Genomic DNA, 19,831 nt, shown 5'->3' on the forward strand with positions numbered 1-19,831 from the left:
CATTGATTACTTAGAATGTGTTATATGTCACTCAGAGGGCATTTATGTAGATTTTAGGAATAAGGTCTAAAACGGTTTGGTTATGAAAACAATGTCTGTGCATGATGTCTGTTTATGGCTCAAGGCCTTGACTGAATTCTTTGCTGTGCTTCACACAGCCCTGATGAGGAACAGTGGCACAGAGTGAAAATGATGAATTAATAGTGTAAGTTTTAGGTCGGAGTACGGCATTTTCTGTGATTGAGTTTTAATTCAAGGAGGAACAAAAGGTGTTACGGCACCTGAGGTTCTCATTCCCACACAATATTGTCCCGGCAGGAAGCAAAATGTTCCTGTGAATTTCTGGTTGATTGTTTGGTTTTGTTTAGCGCTAGCTTGATGTTATCAGTGAGCTTTGGCTTGTGTTCTTTCTCGTAAGCGAGAGAGGGATAGTTTTATGCTTGGACATGTCGGCAATGGGCCCTAGTTTGTGTTATTTTAGTAGTATTTTGTTGGTTATGTCTGTTTTCGTTTTTGTTACAGTGCACTGAGATAAGAAAATCTGAGAGGTGTGATCCACCGGTGGTGATATGTTGATATTTTGGGAGTTCATGATTTAACAATCAGCTCTTTAAACCAGGCCTGAAAGATTGAAATTTAAAGCGCTATAAAATATTCTTACAAAAACAGTTGCAAAGTGTGCTTCTCCATGATTGTAATTGGCTTGGGAGAAATTCACTTATAGGGAACACTGAGAAGTTCTGAGTCTAAAAGGATTGCACCGAGTCAATCCGGCCCAAAAAACAACAAGGAATTGTTTTCCTTTAAAATGATGACGTCATCTTGCTGGTGATGGAGGCTCGAATAGGTTGCGCGGGAGACTCCATTATCAGCAACATCTGGTATGAATGTGTATGGAGGTATGCATGTGAATGGACTGTGATGGACTGACGACTAAAAGTTTTGACTGACTTGATACTGAGACAATGACTGCACCCACTTTAGGATTAGTAAATGCCAATAAACAATTCACCCAGCCGGCAAGAGAAGGGTGGATGCTTCGCTTTGTTTTGTTTTTTCAGGAGCAGGAGGATAAGAGAGACTGGAGGAGGAGACTGTGGCTTCACATGAGAGTGTGGAACTGCAGACTTAACTCTTGGGTTGGTAATGCTGAGTTACTGATGTTTGCATTAAGAAAACTGTGCTATATTAGCTGTGTTTTGATTAAGGTATCATGTTATATTATTGGGAATGCCAAATGCTACAGCGGAGGAAAACTATTGATATCACTCATGACTGGAATATGTTACTATTAACCATAGCAGGCCACTGTAAAAAGTCAATTAAATTTTATAGAGGAAAATCGCCAAAACTTTAACAATACCTATGAATGACTTGCCACATTCGAAATAGAGATATGCAATAATAAACATTGGGCCACGTGATTTAGGTTCTCGCTTGAAATAGTAAGTTATTAAAAGTAGAATATAATCAACAGGGACATGTGATAGGATGTGGTACTGCAAAAGAACAAGAGCAAAGTAGAGAAAGAAAAACCTATTGTGTTTAGTTTGGATAAATTCAAATTAAAATGTACCATTACACTCAGAGGATCAATATGAAATTCAATATATGCTAATTTTGTATGAAGTACATGACTGATAACTGTTCTGTCCTGAGCGTTTGTTTTTACAGCACCCACTTGACCACACCAACAGTTTCTCGCCACCAAAGTATTTGCAAAGAATAGGGAGGAATATCATCAAAACTGGGAAAGGTAAGCCCCGAAGGGGGTGATGACACCATAACTTTCACTTATGGTCAAATTCTTAAAATTTGACCCGAAAATTTGAAAATTATTCAAACATTTAGAGACAGAGTGGATAAACATAATGTCGCAAACCACATAAGGATGGAGCATTTGAATCAATAAGATGGTGAAATAACACGCAGTAAAATGTGGATCATGTGGATTATGTTTATTCCAGTGTGCAGAGGAGTCAATTCACTTCACAAAGTTTATAAATTCACTTGAACCAAACTTAGGAGCACCCGGTGCTGGAAGAGTTGATAGTCACAATACCCAAGGATAAGCACAAGAGCATGACTGATATGATGGGACTGGGATTTTGCTACACTTAATTATTGCAGACACAACTAGAACTATAACTGAAACTAATTAAAAAATAAACTAAACTAGCAAACAATTGGTAAAAACTGATTAAAACTGATATAAAATTGAAAATCTGAAATCGAAGCTAAATAAAAATAAAAACTAATGAAAATTGCAAAATTATTACAACCCTGGTCCAGACTAAGATGGCGTTGGACATCTTCAGGGCAGAAAAGGGTTGGTGTGACAAAGGTGTGGTTTGGCTTGTTGTATGTACATTTCAAAATGTTACAGCTCTGGATGGACCAGTTACCAGGGCATGGAAGGATGACAGACTTTATTACATGAGGAGAAGGGAAATTTCCGGGATTGAGGATCCTCTGGGATGACAAGGCTGGAGCAACGGTACTCGAGAGAAGAATTTCTGATACTTTCTGAGATATGATGTCACTAACCTTGTATTTTAATTGTCTAGCTCGAAATGAATTGACACATGGGAGTGTGTCAAAAAGGGGGAAGTTGAGTCCGAACACCAAACAATGGTTTTATGAACATCTTATGACGTTATTTCTGTGTTTAATAATTTAGGTATGGCAAAACTTAAGCATATAAGGTGTTACACTTAGAAATGGTTCATTAATTTTTGATTTCTTTTACACACACATAGATCATGATTAGAATAAGTCCCTGGGTCAGAGAGTCCTGAACATAATATTTTAAACCAAATTTGAATCATTAGAACAACAATGGATAACAATATTAGATTATCAAGGCTAGGGAGAGAGGTGTTTTGGTTTTCTGTCTCTTGCAGAGAAAGGAACAGACACCAGACGGGGACACGGAGATGTGAGGACCCTTCACAGCAGGGACAGATGTAGGGACTGCCGAGACAGCAACTGGGGTCAAGTGTCATGGCGTTTGGGCTCCTGGAGAACATGGATCCCACAAACACAGCAATAACCATGAAGGGGTTGGCGAAAACCAGGAACACCAGACCAACGAGGTTCAAGAGGCTCTTGGCAAAAAGGGGGACACGCCGGTGACCCCAAAACACACAGATCCTTGTTTGAAATCGGGGCAGAATAATCCCCAGAACTGTGCAATGACTAAAGGGTGGTCTAACCCCGGAGGTCGAAGAAAGAAGCTGAGAATCACCCAACTGGAAGACACTGGTAGCTGCAGCAATAAAAATAAAGGTTAAAAGCTCCTTAGACAGAGGTTCTAGTCTAAGTACGTTTGAAAGGTATAAGGGGGCATTAAAAAGGGGGTGGAAAACTGGAGCACCAAAATAAAGCTGTGGGAGAATTGGGGAGTGATGGGAGTGTCATCTGTAACTGCTGTTATGGTTGTAAATCTAACCTTGCTTGCATCTGAACTGCGTGAACACAGAGGTCATCCCACATATGGTCCACCCGTTAAAGGGGGACAGAGGGCCTCAGGACCAAGAAGAACTGGACCTTGCAATGCTGGAGTGTATGTTGTAAGTGATCTCTTTGAAGAAAAGAGATCAAAGGGGGAATTGTGATATTATTCTGTTATTATATGTTACCTTATATATGTAATCAAAGTAGTTGAATTAGAATACTGCTGTAGATCATATTATACCCTTTAATATAGAGTGTGTGAGCTGTATGTAGTTTAGTTCTCGTTATACTTTTGAGTTAACAGAACATATTCACTTATTAGTTTATTAGATAAATGTGCATCACTCTGTATCCTTGATCTGCTGTGAATGTATTACATGCTTAATTGTTGAATCATGAAGAGAAGATTGTAAGCAGGAGACTCTGTGTCTAAGACAGGGGAGATAGACAGACCACATTCCATACCCCCACCTTACAGAAAAGCAGAGAGACAACTGCCGAGGTCATAACTTAGGCGCTGTAACAGAGAAAGAATGTGATGTTTTGGCTTTTACGACTAGATGGGGGCCACTAGAGACTATAAAAAGCTGAGCAACCCGTCACCATTTTGAGACTTGCTGTGACCCTCTGCATGCAGCTCTCCCCATCATGATGGCTTAAATGCTCATAAGTGTTGAATTCTATGGAAATAAATGATTGTTGATTGAGCATTTATACACCGAGTATTGTCCTTCCTTCAGCCCAAAGATTCAAAGAATTGGGAGATTTCAACACTAGGTTTTCTGTTTTGTTTTGTTTTGTTGTTGTTTTTCTGAAAACATGGCATCTGAGAGCGGAGCAAGCAAACATGTCCGCCTCGATGGGCTCCGACTTGTTGTTTATTATTGTTTACTTTTTGCTCTGCTTGCACTGGATGAGTGCAGTGCACTGTTAACATACCCATAACAGGCACTACTTGACATCGGTAACTCAATCCTCTGTACTATACCTTCCCACCGCATTTCACCCTTCCACCAGAGCTTCAAGTTGTTTGCCCCAGTAGCCACCGCCACCACCACTACCAGGAAGGCCCTGAAACACCAAGCCCAAGTGAGTGTTAGGAAAGTATATTTTCTAGCGCTTATTCGCTGTGTATTTTGTTTTATTTATTCAATGACAGGCCAGTATATTAAAAGCCACCTTTGAGTTATAAACTGTGTCATAGGTCATTAGATTGTTTAGCAAGACTGAAAACTGTGCAGAACAGGAAGCTTTGTGCAGAGTTGCAGAGAGCATCGCCTGCGTTTGTGCTGCTAAAAAGAGAACAACAGGAAATGACCTTCGGAACGTAAAAACTAGACATGAGGAACTAGGGTGCAGATGTTTTTGCAGCAATGTAGCAGATATATAGAATTAAAATAGATAAAGTGACCGTTTTCTAGGGGAGGAGGGAGCAGACTATATTATACACAGCGGGCCTGTAATGCTTCAGATCTGCAGATGATTAGCACCGTGCACATCTCTCTTCCGTAAGGTAATGATTGAATAAAATGATTATAAATATTTTGACCACTCTGAGTCTGTGTCTTCTCTGTCCGGTCAGAAGAATAAAAGAACCTGGCTCAATATGAGTCAGCTGACCCCAGGAGAGCACTTCGGAGATGGCGACGTAAGCGAGGCAAGAGGGGGGCTCCATACTAGGCTAAAGCTCGGGCCACCTGACCACCGCAACCCAGCCTCTTGTTAGCCAATATGAGGTCTCTGAAAAACAAACTCGACAAGATAAGACAATACAATGCAATACAATACAAACTTTATCTATAGAGCACATTTAAAAACCAGCGGTATACCAAAGTGCTTAACATAAAAGACGGAAAAGTAACATGAGTATTATAAGGCCTCAGCAAAGTATCAAATATACTCACAGCTCATTGCCACTAATACACAGAGGTAGTATAAAATGCATATCAAGTAAAAAACATAGTAAAAGCACAAGCCATAAAAAATATGTATAAAGAAAAATAGAGTAAGTCTAAGAGTCAGGTACGAGCATTAACAAGCAGGAAAAGCAAGATTAAACAAATAGGTTTTTAGCCGTGATTTAAAAGATTGGATAGAATCGGACGCCCGGATCGCAATCTGAAGGTTATTCCACAACTCTGGTGCAGCCAGGGCAAACGCCCAGTCACCTCTAGACCTCTAGACACCTCAGAAACTGAAACAATCGAACCTTGTCCTCAAACCTGTTAAACTCTGGACCCCAGAGACTGAGAGCATCCTACAGGACTGCTTTGCCCAAACAGACTGGGACGTGTTTCAAACTGCAGCCACTAAGGAGAACTGCTCTGTCAAAATACAGGACGACGCTGAATATGTGACTGGGTACATCAGCACCTGTGTTGACAATATTGTGCCCACCACACAAGTCAGAAAGTTCCCCAACCAGAAGCCCTAGATCACCAGTCAGATACGACACATGCTGCGTACTCGGTCTCTCGCATTTAGATCAGGGAATGAGACGGACAAAGCTGCGAAGTATGGACTGAGGAAAGCCATCACAGTGGCTAAGAGGCAGCACAAAGAGAAGCTGGATGGCGGATGTGGCAAGGCCTTCAGGACATCACAGAGTATAGGGCCACCACCAGCACCAGAATCATCAGCTCTGCAGGTCTTCTGGATGATCTCAATGCATTCTACACCTGCTACGAGACCTCCCAGACCCTCCAGGCCTCCCAGACCCTCCAGACCCCCCAGATCACCCGGACCTGCCAGAATCCCCCAGGCCAACCAACCCCTACCCCTGCCAGCAGTCTCAATAGACCAGGTGCATAAATCCCTGAGGAGGATCAAGCCCTGTAAGGCAGCAGGACCAGACAACATCCCGGGATGGGCCCTTAAAGCATGTGCCAATGAGCTGGTGGAGGTTCTTACCTCCATCTTCAACTTCTCCCTCGGCCAGAACACTGTCCCCACATGATTTAAGACCACAACCATCATCCCTCTACCCAAGAGAAGTCCAGCCACCTGTCTGAACGACTATAGACCAGTTGCACTCACTCCAATCATTGCGAAGTGTTTTGAGAGAGTGGTGCTGGCCTACATCCAGAGCAACATCACAGACACTCTGGACCCCTTGCAGTACGCCTACCGGCCCAATGGGTCCACGTCAGACACCATCGCTGCTCCCCTTCACTATTCACTCTCCCACCTGGAAAACAAAGACTCATACATCAGGGTACTTTTTGTTGATTACACCACCGCCTTCAATACTGTCATCCCACACAAACTCACTCACAAGCTGGCAACACTCGGCCTTCACCCCACCCTATGTGACTGGCTACAGGACTCTTTGACTGGCAGGCCCCAGTCCGTCAAGATCGGCAACAGGACTTCAGCGTGCATTATTACTAACACTGGCATCCCACAAGGTTGTGTCCTCAACCCCATCCTCTACACCTTATTCACCCACGACTGTGTCACCTCCAACATAGATAACATCATTTTGAAGTTCGCGGATGACACTGCAGTGATCGGTCACATCACTGGAGGGGATGAAACAGCTTACAGGGGAGAGGTGGCCAGTCTGGTGTCATGGTGTGAGGACAAAAACCTCACCTTCAACACTGACAAGACAAAGGAGATGATAGTGGATACGAGGAAGAAGAGGAGGCCTCACCAGCCACTGTTTGTCCGGGGCCTTTAAGTGGAGAGGGTGATCAGCTTTAGGTACCTGGGCATCTACATCTCTGAGGACCTCACCTGGTCACTGAACACCACACAGCTGGTTAAGAAGGCTCAGCAGTGGCTGTATTTCCTGAGGAGACTGAGGAAATTTGGTATGTATTGTATTATTGTAGTTTACCTTACAACATAGAGCGCCTTGGGTCAAATACTGTTGTGATTTGGACTTACAATATGACAGGAACTTATGGTCGCAGTTTTGAACAAAGTGAAACCATACCTTGATAAAGATGCACTTCGTACTCTGTACTGTACCCTGGTTCTTCCATATCTTACATATTGTGTGGAAGTATGGGGAAACACATATAAAAATACAACTAATCCATTAGTCACAGTACAGAAACGAGCACTGCGTATTATTCACAAGGCTGGTTATCTAGATCATACTCACAAATTCTTTCTTCAGGCAAAGTTACTTAAATTCCAGGATCTGGTTAATTGCAATACATCTATAATCTTATACAAAGCCTTTAATGAACTTCTACCTACAAATTTACAAATTATATTTGAAATTCGAGAAAGGGTTTATAATGTGAGAGGCTTCGGGAATTCAAATTACCCAGAACTCGAACAACCCGTAAAGGTTTTTGTGTGTCTGTATGTGGTGTGAAAATCTGGAACAGTCTGAGTTTACAACTGGAACAATGCAAAAATATTCATAGATTTAAATTCCTCTACAAACAGTTGGTCTGGTCACAGTATACTCAATGATGTTTTAGTGTGCTCTGTAATGTCTGTTCTCTTACCATTGCTGGTATGATTCCAAAAAAAAAAAAAAAGTGTGTGCGTATATATGTTGTTGAGACTAGTAGTTAAACATATGCCATTTTATGACCAGTAGTCAATGTAGTAAATTAGGTTAACAGCTGTAGGCCATATATTATCCTTTAGTTCTGATGGTGTGCTATGTATGTAGTTTAGTCTGTATTATACTCTTGAATAAAAGAAACATAATCATTTTGTAGTTCATTAGATAAAGTGTGCATTACTCTGTATCCTTGATCAGCTGTGAATGTCTTACACTGTTTTCTTGAAATGTTTTATTGCTGAATCATGTGAAGAAGGCTGTAAGCAGGGGACTAGGTGTCTGGGCAGAAGAGATAAAACCACATTCCTTACCCCCCTTCCTACTTCACACAGAAAGACAGGGAGGCAAGGTCAGGAGCCAGGCTCGCTAAGAATTAGAAAAACATGTGAAGATGCAGCTTTTATGACAAGGAGGGGGGCTGTTACTAGCTATAAAAGTCTGTGAAAGTTGCTACCATTTTGAGACATGCTGTTGACCCTCTGCAGGCATCTCTCCCTTCCGGACGTTGTAATGCTCTGATTGTTGAATTGTATGGAAATAAATGATTGTTGATTGAGCATAAATACACCGAGTATTGTCCTTCCTTCAGCCCAAAGATTCAAAGAATTGGGTGATTTCAACAACTTGGTGCCGTGTGACCCGGATCTTTGGCGTGCTGAGGAGGTGCAGATTTGGCCTTTGGTGAGATCGTGGGGCGAGGCGAACGGAAGACCGGTCTAACAACAAAAAGGTAAGCACAGCCTGTTGTATTATACCAAATGTGCATATTGGGCTTTCCAAATTAATCTGTTCGCTGAGTCACATGTATTTTCACAGTAAATTTGTCGGTGTCTGGTTTTTGGCGCAAGATACTAACAACATAAGTTGAGGCTGAATTCCAGTGTGTTAAATAAACTGCTTCTACCGAGAAACTAATAAGACACTACGTTGAGCTAGTTGCAGCCCACTTTACCTTCCACATTTAATTTTGTCTAAAACTGGCTTCTGTAGTAATAATACATTAGAATTTTTTTTGGAGACGCAGCCATTAGTTCAGTACATTGAAGTCGAGGTTTTGAAGTTTGTTTATGGTGTCGGTGAGTCATCGTTGATGCGGCCATGAAATAGAAGTTGATTTAAGGAAAAGCAGATGCTGGCTCACGGTGCGGTTGAACGCTGGCAACGCGAAAGCGCAACACGTCCGTAGGTTTGGTTTATGATACGGCCGTGTTCCGGTGGTGCGGCCGTGAGTGCAGCACTGAGGGGTTGCTGGTCTCAGCACATTGAATAGAGGTTTGAAGTGGTTTGTGGTGTCGGTTTTTGCCTCGAGGGCTGCGGTCATAAAATAAAGTAAAATTTTACTTGCCAAGAAGTACATAGAGCAAAACCTGGTTTATGGTGTCGGGTATAACTTCTGGGGACGCAGGCATCACTTTTATGATGCGATTTTGCCCCGTTGTGGCGGTCATAAACGCAGAGACAGGGGTATTTGGGCTTTGGTTGTGCTTCAGAAGAATTTTAACAGTTGAGCTCAGAGGTTTCTGTGCAAACTTCTGCTGATGAAAAGCGCTTTCTGTGTGTCTCATTGTGGGTGTGCGAAGCTGCGAAGCGCGCTCTGGGTGCTGTTTTGTGTGTAAAGCGCGCTCTGGGTGTTGTTTTGAGTGTAAGTGAGGCACGCTCTGAGTGTGTTTTTTGTGAGTGTGAAACGTGAACACAGTGACAGTGACGGTTGATGTGTTTGAATAGGAGGACATTAGAGCAAAGACACATTTTAGGATCAAAGGTTGATGTCTAGTGTACCTGTGGAAACTAATTTTGTTCATGGTTTGGCAACCCCCCTGTCTGTAGACGTGCAGGCAGGTTAAATGCCGAGGTGGTGACTTGGGAACTGAGGACTCCCGCTTAGCTACGGAATAACACTGGAACACTGGAATAACACTGGAACCGCAGTGTTCACATTTATTCCGGACTAGAACAAGACACATTTTGCGAACAAAGGTTGAGTCTAGATTAGTAAAGAAATAAAAAGGTTGAATTCCTCGTTTCAGTGGTTGAAATTGTTGTGTGCCTGTCCCCTGACGAGTGTGAAATTAAATAAAGAGGGAATTTGGAGCCACATAGAGATAGACGGGCATAACTGGGTGTATTACTCTGTGGTGTAAGCATTTTAGGAAAAAAAAAAAGGGAGAGAGAGTGTAGGAGGTGTGTGGTGGTGTGAATATGTCGGGTCTTAAATCTGACATAGAAAGAGGAGAAATGCAGGGTGAGTGGAAAACTTCTGAAGAGCAGGTGAAGGAGTTGTTGCGGGCGCTGAAGGTCATGCGACCTGCAGACGTGCCAGAGAAAAAATCAAAGGTTGCAGCTGTGACAACAAAAATTAAGGAGTTGTGTGATAATGAAGGAGTGAGAGGAGAATCAAGAGGGTCGTTGGCAAAAGTGCTTCTGGGAATAGCACAGAAGCTCCAGAAAAAAGAACATGAGCTTAGTAAACAGTTAGAGGAGGTCTCATTTTGGGGGAAGCGAAGGGTCAGACAGGAGTTGAAGGAGGTGCAGGAGGAGAAAGCCCGTGTAACGAGGTGGGCTGTGACATGCCAGGGGGTGGAGCACTGGATGAGGGAGAGAAGGGAGGAGCCTGAGAAGCTGATGCTGCCGGCTTCTCCGGTGAAGTCATCGCTCACTGGCTTTCCCCCTCCCTATCAGGCCCCCGCCCCCCTTTACCCTTTAGCCCAAACGACCTACTCCAGCCCCGAAGAGTGAAAGAATAAAGCAAAGCTCCACTTTTGTTAATGAGGAGGGAGCTTGTGGCGGAGTGCAGTCACCGCCCATGAAACAGTCTCCCCAGCAGGAAGAGACTGAAGAAGAGCGGGCTGTGCGGCTGCTTGAAACAGCTATAATGACTCTAGAGCAGCGTCATCAAATTTCTGATGATGAGGCAGGAAGTGGAGTAGTTGTTGCACCACAGGTTGAGAAAGGTGAGGTGTGCGGGCCTGATGGGGACGCATACGAGGGCTGGCTATCCGGCACACTGGATGATAATACGCCAGTAAGTGTCTGGGAAAAGCAGAAATTAGATGCAGGGCCGGAGCTAGGAGGGGCCTTTCACAATAGAGCAGCTAGAGAAAAATCAGGAAGAGGCAGAGTAGTCAAGCCCAAACCTGCCAACAAACCACACCCCATGATGCGTCGGAGCCAGGAAGATAGGCTCTGCCGGGGACATTCCCCCTGGTGGTGACCGCTGGGGGTCACATGAAATACAAGCCATACGGGGTGGGAGATGTAACTGCATTGATTGAGTTATTACCTCCTATTACAGATGGAGGTGCGGGGTGGTTGAGAGAGTTTGACAGAGCAACAACAGGTGTTCAACTGGCCCTGGGTGATTTCAGAGCTGTGGTTGCCAGATGTGTCAAAGGCACAGCACTGGATGACATAGAAAAGATAGCAGGTACAGCATTGATGGTTGATAGCAACCCGTTTTGCCGTGTTGTGAATGAAATATCACATGCATTACGTGAAAAATATCCCACTCCGAATGCTGCTAAGATTTTGAAGTTGTTGTGGAAGCCTGATCAAACTCCAAGGGAGTACATAGAACAGGTTAAAGCTACGTGGGCCCTTAGCACTGGCCAGCATCCTGGTAGAGAGGAGATGCAACAATTGTGGTTTAGAGAAGCTGTGTTTTTTTTCTTTTTTCTCTGTGACCTGCTGGAGCAGGGGGGCTAGGACTAGGAGGAGGAGTTGGCCGTCCGACTGCGGTCTGGAGTGTGGAGCCTTCCTGCTGCTGCGGAGTCGGGGCGGTCTGCCTCCCCCCACCGCAGGGAAAAGGGAAACACCACCTGGGTCTGGGTGCAGTTCCCCCCTCCAGGGGCGGGGGCACCTAGACCCGGTTTGTAGAGTACGCTTGGGGAGTGTGATCGTGTGTACAACGTCTCTTTATGTCTGTCTCCACGTTGGTTGAGTGTGGAGTAAGTGCATATGAGAGCATGAGGGTGGGAATGGATGTTTGTATCTGTGTGTGCCTGTATGTCTGTGTCTATATGTCAGGTTGGGTGTCAGGCGCCACCTCTCTGGGGACATCTCAGGCCCTCCAAGGTTTGGAGGCCTATCTCCCCCTACCACCACTTCCCCTGCCAGTGGCGGACCCCCTCAGACATCGGTGCGTTGGTGGTTCTTTGTGTCCGGGGATGGGCGTCCAGGTACACACCGGCTCACTCCTTGGCGGCCGCTTATCGGGGCCTGGAGCCTGGGGCTCGCTCGGGCCACTTCGGAGGTGGGGTGCCCCCGGCCTCTCGGCCTGGGGCTCGGTCACTCAGGCGCAGCTGGCTGCCGGCGGAGCTCACGGGCGCGTCACTGCAACTCCCCCTGGCTTCTGCTCCGCGGCTGCTGAGTGAGCCCTCATCTGGGACTCCCCTCAGCTCTTTCCGGGACAGTGGCGCAGCTGCCCCTCTGTTGGTCTTCCTTGGTCTCTTGTGTTCTGGGGGCCTCTGGATGTCTGGAGTTTTGATCTCCTCCACACCTGCTTCACGCCCTGGAGGACGGGGCTGTGGCCCCCCCCACACCCTCTAGCAGATTATTACATGAAGGAACCTTTTAAAAAAAAACAAAAAACAAGCGCGTCCATGCTCACAGGTGTACACACGGGTGATCACACCCACAAACTACACCCTTTTTGGCTCCTACCTCAAAGCACACTGTGTTCTGTTGATCTTATGTGCTGCACAATAATGTTTAACATTTAGTATTTACTGTCATATTCCCATATATCATTGTGATGTTGTTTATTCTATTACTCTTGTTCTCTTCTGCTTGCTTTCTTTTTTCTTTCTCAGCAGGTGATCCAGGTGATTGATATATGCATTTTTTTTCTCTGCCCGTTCTGTTGGTTTTTGTCTTTTGCCCTTCTCCCCCGTCCCTCTTCTCAGCTGTTTCTCTTTCCCTCTTTCTTTCTCCCCTTCTTTCCCCCAGTCAAGTCTGTCCCGTATTCAGTAAGTGAAAATAAAATAAACAATAAAAGGTGAATCAAATGGACCATTACGGCAAGGCTGGGATGGTCAGTTTGGTAAAGTAAATCCGTTGGGCATCTTTCTTTGCCTTTAGACAACAATTCTGATGGCAAAAGAGCCAAACGGGACAGGCCAAAAAAAAAAAAAAAAAAAAAAAGAGAAGCTGTGTTAAAAGGTGTGCCCGAACAGGTCAGAGTGGCCATGACTGATAATCCCGACATGGAGGGGGCGGAGTCTCACGTGTGGGAGAAACATCTGGTGCATCGCCTGCAGAAAGCTCATGATGAGGTTATGGCTAAAAGTGAGGATACAGATAACATGAAAGAGCAATTGTTGAAATTACAGCTGGGTGAAGCGAGGGTAAAAGCAAATGAAAAGAAAAAGAATGAAAAAATAGCTAAAGTAATGGTAGCTCAAGGTTACCAGCAAATGGGGACAGATGTTGATCCTAATGTATTGCCAGTAGACACACAGGGACCTGCGCGAGGCACAAATTGGGGTGGCCGTGGGGTCGGTAGAGGAAATTGGGGTTCACGTGGTGGTCAGCGGGGAGGAGGCGGCGGCATGGGCAGACAAAGGGGTGCGCTTAGAGGAGGTCCATATGTGCCAGGGACTGCGTGTTTCAACTGTGGTCAGACTGGACATTGGGTTCGAGAGTGCCCTGACCCGCCTCAGCAGTACAATACCTACATGCCACGTTCGGCCAGAAGGGGGCGTGGACAATGGTCGGCACACTGAGTGGTTTGAGGAAATATTTAATGAGTGTTTAGATGAGACAACTTGGGAGCTTAACTCTCAGGACATTTATGTTGGTTCAGCTGGAGTGGCAGCGTTTGTTCCACTCCCTGAAGATAAAATGAGTTGGTATAGAATGGGGGATGAAGCGGTTCCCCATGTGTCCTTGGCAGTACATGAGGGTCATCAAGCAAAAGATTTAGGCCCAATGGTGAGAACAGCCACAAGGGCCACAGATTGGCAACAAACACAACTCACTGATGTCTCATACTCACCCAGTTGTAAAACATATCGAATTTCTGTGACCGCCACTGATCAGAGTATGTTAGAACACAAACTTTTAAAACGAACACATGGCAGGGAGAAATCTGATCACGAGGAAGCTGTTAAAGGCTTAACAGAACTCCCAGACACTCTGTGGTCTAAAGGTCCCACTGATGTGGGTTTAACATTTTGTTCACCCATCACATTTGAGTTAAAGGATGACACCCCTATTTGGCGTTCACAATACAGACACAGTCCAGAGGCAGATAATGGGATTGCAGAAACAATTTCAGGGCTCCTGCAGGTGGGTGTGTTGGAGTCGTCTTCCTCTGCATGGAATACTCCGATCCTCCCAGTTGAAAAATCAGGCACGGGCAAGTATCGCATGGCACATGACCTTAGGGCAATAAACGCTGTCCTTAAGACACCAACAGTACCTGTACCAAACCCCTACACAGCTCTGACTAATTTATCTCCAGATCAGCGGTGGTTCACATGCATAGATTTGGCAAATGCTTTCTTTTGTCTCCCTCTGCATCCATCTTTAAGAGATATTTTTTCATTTACTTACAGGGGCCAGCAGCTGCGTTACACACGGCTGCCGCAGGGCTTTGCCCTTTCACCTGGGATTTTCAATCAGGTACTTAAAAATGCTCTTTCTCCATGTGTATTACCTGAAGGATGCACACTGATCCAATATGTGGACGATTTGCTGATTGCCGCTAAAACAGCTGATGCTTGTTTTCAAGCGACAATGACTGTGCTTCGTCAGCTGGCTAAAACAGGTTTTAAAGTAAGTAGAGAAAAACTCCAACTTGTCAGAACTGAAGTTACATTTCTAGGTCGTGTGGTGGCGATGCAGACGGTGGGCATGTTGGCGTCCCAGAGGGAAACAATTATGTCACACCCCCAGCCACGTACAGTTAAGGAAATGTTGTCATTTCTTGGGCTCACAGGTTACAGTAGACACTACATTCCTGACTATGTGGGCAAAACCAAACCCCTGAGGGATTTGGTGAAAGAACACGGCATGAGAGACCTCACAGCTAATCTGAACTGGACCACTGAAGCTGAAATGCGGTTCATTGAACTAAAACAGGCCCTGTCTCGTGCAGCAGATTTGGCAATCCCCGATTATAACTCTGATTTCTCAGTTGATGTTTCTGAAACAAATGGAGCAGTAAATGGTGTGTTGTTTCAGAAAAAAGGGGGAAGGAGACAGGTGCTGATGTATATCAGCATTGGCCTGGATAACACAGAAAAAAGACACCCCATGTGCACACAACATGCAGCAGGGGTAGCAAAAATAATTCAGAAAGTGGCTCACATTGTGAGAGGGCACCCACTGAAAGTGCTCACAACACACAGTGTGGTGGCCTATGTGAACTCACAGGCATTTACAATGACCCCACTGAGACAACAGAGACTGACTAAGATTCTGGAGTCTCCAAACTTGACCTTCACACATGAAGGGATTAACATGGCAGATCAAATGGGGGGGGGGGGGGGGGGGACACCTCATGACTGTGCACAAATAGTAGAGGTTGAAGAGAAAGTAAGGTCTGATTTGAGAGCAGAACCGGTGAGTGAGGCAGATGATTATTTTACAGATGGATGTTGTTTTAGGGATCCGAGTGAAGGATTGAAAACAGGTTATGCAGTGGTGAAAGGAGTTGGAGACCAGCTGCTGGTGGAGAAATCAGGAACATTGGAAGGGTCTCAGTCAGCGCAGAGAGCAGAGCTTATTGCAGTAATAGAAGCTCTGAGATTAGGGAAAGGAAAAAGAGTTAACATTTATACAGACTCAGCATATGTGTTTGGAGCAGCACATGTGGAGCTGGGGCAATGGAGGAGGGCTGGATTCAGAACAGCCACAAATAAACCGATCAAACATGAGGAGGAGATGAGACAGCTGGAGGACGCTCTGAAAGAACCTCTGGAGGTCGCTATCATAAAGTGTAAAGGGCATGACGAGTCTGACACTTGGGTGGCAAAAGGAAACAGAGCAGCCGACGAGGAAGCAAAACGGGCGGCAGGCTATAAGGAAGGAAAACAAATGGTAAGTATGGGTATGGAATGGGGAGACCTGCCAGCCCAACAGCGAGAGGACATCGAAAAGGCGCAAGGAGGAGCCTCACCCGAGGAAAAGGCGGTGTGGCAGGAAAGAGGGGCCGTACAATCGGAAGGATTGTGGGAGTGGCCCAGATGGAAAGGGATTTGTGTCATTGGTGGCATCCCTACATGAAAAACCTGGTAAGGGAACACGTGAGAACCTGCCTGATTTGTGGACAATACAATCCGAAGCCCACCGTGAAACCAGAAATGGGTAAGTTTCCTTTGCCAGAAAGACCAGGCCAGGAAATTGTGATTGATTACACTGACATGATAACTACTGTTCGAGGGTCTAGATATCTGTTGGTGTGTGTGGATGCGCTGACTGGCTGGCCAGAGGCCTGGCCAACGCGCAGAGAGGATAGTAAAAAAATGATCAAATGTCTGGTGAATTATTATGTCCCCTGGCATGGATTCCCAGAGAAGGTAAGATCAGATAATGGCACTCACTTTAAAAATCGAGATCTCGCTGAAGTGGAATGTATGTTGGGGTTGCAACATAGATATGGTACAGTTTACCATCCACAATCTCAGGGGAAAGTGGAGAGAATGAACCAAAATCTTAAAAACAAATTGGAAAAAATCTGTGCACAGACAAATATGAATTGGGTTGATGCTCTTCCCATAGCCCTAATGAGTGTAAGGTGCGCCATTAATCAGCGCACTGGGTTCACTCCATATGAGCTGCTGACAGGAAGACAATTTCCAGGCCCTGCAGCAGGTGTAAAAGAATTAAGAGAGGAGGTAAACGTGTCTGAACATGTGAAACAGTTTAAAGCACTAAAAGCTCTTGTCTCTAGTTTCACTGCGCAGGTGGGAGACCCAACCGGAAAGGAGGTGACCACGCCAGAGGCGAAGTGGGTGTGGCTGAAGGTGTATAAGCGAAAGTGGGACGAGCCCAGGTGGACGGGACCTTTCGAGGTGACCACTCGAACCTCTCACGCGGTCCAGCTGAGGGGCAAAGGCGACACTTGGTACCACTGGAGCCAGTGTGCGGCGGCAGAGGAGCCTAGGCGGTCGGAGAGGCTCTTGGCGAAAAAGGGGGACACGGCTGTGACCCCAAAAAACACAGATCTTAGTATAGAAGGGGCAGAATAATCCCCTGATCTGTGCAACGACCAAAGGGTAGTCCACCCCGGAGGTTGAAGAAAGAAGTCGAGAATCACCCGACGAAAAGATATTGTTAGCTGCAGTAAAATTAAAGTTAAAAGTGCCTTAGGCCTAAGCTCTAGTCTAGAAGCTATTAGCGAGCACTGAAATGGGGGAGGGAAAGTCTAATGCAAAAATAAAGTTTCTGGAGAACTGGAAACTGATGGGAGTGTTAGCCATGATCACTATTGGTGTGCTAACTACTGTTTTTCTGTTGTGTGAGTTGCCCAGTTACAGAACTCATCCACCTCCTCTTCCTCTCGCAGACCCTGAGGCGACCAGATCTGAGCGCAATGTAGGTGAGAAACCAGATCCTTGTTTGGAGTATTATGGAGGCATAGAGGTGGATTACATTAGAGGATCCACCACAGCCTTCACTTTTGATCTGTGTTCCGTGATAAAGTGTGGGGAGGATCAGACTAGTTGGCGCGGGTACGAAGTGTGGACATGTCATGACATAAGATTCACGAATGCTTGTCTTATAGGTAAACCCACCACCATGGGGTACAGCCCGTGTGAGGAGTGGGAAATGGTGACCGGTTACACCCTCCCAGGATGGGATACACGGGGCCGATGGGAAGGGTTTGCGATTCAGCGTGATTTCAGTAACACTCAAAATCCACTTACAATGTCTATTGGTGGGTGGCAGGTTACACCGCAGCGGTACAGGAAAGAAGATAAAGTGTTTTATTTAGTGTTAGGTGTAGATGTATTTGGGAACGACCCGAGGGGCGTGATAAAGATAAACTTTAAAGACCCTCCCTGTAATTTACCCAGCAGCAACATCGCATCAAGCTGTAATTTATCCAGCAGCAACACCGCATCAAGCGAAGCCCCCCCTTCCGTGTCTAAGGTAACAAAAATGGACTACACAAAGTGGAAACCCCGACAGCTGATGTCTCGTGCCACAGGGTATGTGGACAGCAACCTGTGGTTGGACTGGCTGATTGAAAATGCAAAAGAGCAAAAGGTGTCTGATTGTGTGGCATGCGCTACAGCACGCCCACGTTTATTTACTGAACCGGCACCTCTGCATCCAGAGGACCCATGGGGTTTTGATTGCATGCTCCGACTTACTCGGAGAGCAGTATCTTCAGGAAAATGTGCGCCATTGTCTGCTTTATTTCCCCCAATAGATATAAACACCATTCCCGGACCGTTCACACCTAGGAAAGCTAATTACACTTGTTTTAATTTTACTGCAGATGATCCCGGAGCACAGGAGTATGATGCTGGAGAGATCCCGGCTGATTGGTGTGAGGTCACATTTCCAGGAAGAGGGGAGGGCGCGCGTGCGGGCGCCACGGTTGTGGGGACTTGGGCTCGAGCCGGTTTGTACTATTATTGTGGTGGTGGGAGTCTGCATGTGCGGATACCAAATGAAGCGGTTGGTGTTTGTGCCATGGTCAGACTAGGAGCGCCTCTGCTGATAATAGGGGGTAAGGGTAAATCCAAGGGGGTAGAGGGGAATGCGCGACGACCACCTAGGCGCAGACGTCAGGGGTGGCCTAAAGGATCTTCTTGGTCGTTTGATTTAACTGTTAATTCACCCACATATATAGATTCTATCGGTGTTCCGCGTGGCGTCCCAAATGAGTTTAAATTAGTAGATCAGATAGCAGCCGGTTTTGAGAACATCCCAGTACTTTCTGCCTTGTTTCCCGTCACCCCCAACAAAAACGTAGATAGAATTAACTATGTGCATTATAACGTTCTCCGACTGTCAAATTTGACCCGTGATGCGATTCAGGGGTTAGCGGAACAAGTAGGTCCAACCTCTCTGATGGCAGTGCAGAACCGGATGGCGCTGGATATGGTTCTTGCTGAAAAAGGAGGGGTTTGCGAAATGTTTGGACAAATGTGTTGTACTTTTATTCCCAATAATACGGCTCCGGATGGCTCTGTAACTCGAGCACTGGAGGGGCTACGAACTCTGGCCCATAATATGCATGAACATTCAGGTATTGAAAATCCGCTGGAGGAATGGATGACTTCTGTTTTTGGGCAATGGAAAGGTTTTGTTATGTCAATCATGGTCTCACTGCAATCCTAACCACATGTGGTTGTTGTTTGGTCCCTTGCCTCAGAGCACTAGTAGTTCGTCTTATTGACAGGGCCGTAGCCTCAGGGCCGGAGGGCCGGGGGGTCATGATGCCTCTGTTAAAGGATGAGCCTGAGGAGTGGAGAGACATGGACCTTGTGACCCTGGAATGCGTGTTGTAAGTGATCTCTTTTTAAAAAAAGAGATCAAAGGGGGATTGTTGAGACTAGTAGTTAAACATATGCCATTTTATGACCAGTAGTCAATGTAGTAAATTAGGTTAACAGCTGTAGGCCATATATTATCCTTTAGTTCTGATGGTGTGCTATGTATGTAGTTTAGTCTGTATTATACTCTTGAATAAAAGAAACATAATCATTTTGTAGTTCATTAGATAAAGTGTGCATTACTCTGTATCCTTGATCAGCTGTGAATGTCTTACACTGTTTTCTTGAAATGTTTTATTGCTGAATCATGTGAAGAAGGCTGTAAGCAGGGGACTAGGTGTCTGGGCAGAAGAGATAAAACCACATTCCTTACCCCCCTTCCTACTTCACACAGAAA

The 19,831-nt window shown here is 45.5% G+C and overlaps 1 long non-coding RNA gene across 1 annotated transcript; it reads left to right on the forward strand.

Moving 5' to 3' along the window:
- Nucleotides 1-3,228: 3,228 nt before the first annotated feature.
- LOC146661510 (uncharacterized) lies at nucleotides 3,229-18,785 on the forward strand. Its single transcript, XR_014913222.1, has 2 exons — nucleotides 3,229-3,335; nucleotides 17,318-18,785. It is a non-coding gene; the product is annotated as an uncharacterized LOC146661510 (long non-coding RNA).
- The last annotated feature ends 1,046 nt before the right edge of the window (nucleotides 18,786-19,831 follow it).

This window comes from Rhamphochromis longiceps, linkage group LG9 (assembly GCF_057381845.1).
Source record: "Rhamphochromis longiceps isolate RC_006_pf linkage group LG9, R_longiceps_female_GT1.1, whole genome shotgun sequence".
NCBI classification, from domain to species: domain Eukaryota; kingdom Metazoa; phylum Chordata; class Actinopteri; order Cichliformes; family Cichlidae; genus Rhamphochromis; species Rhamphochromis longiceps.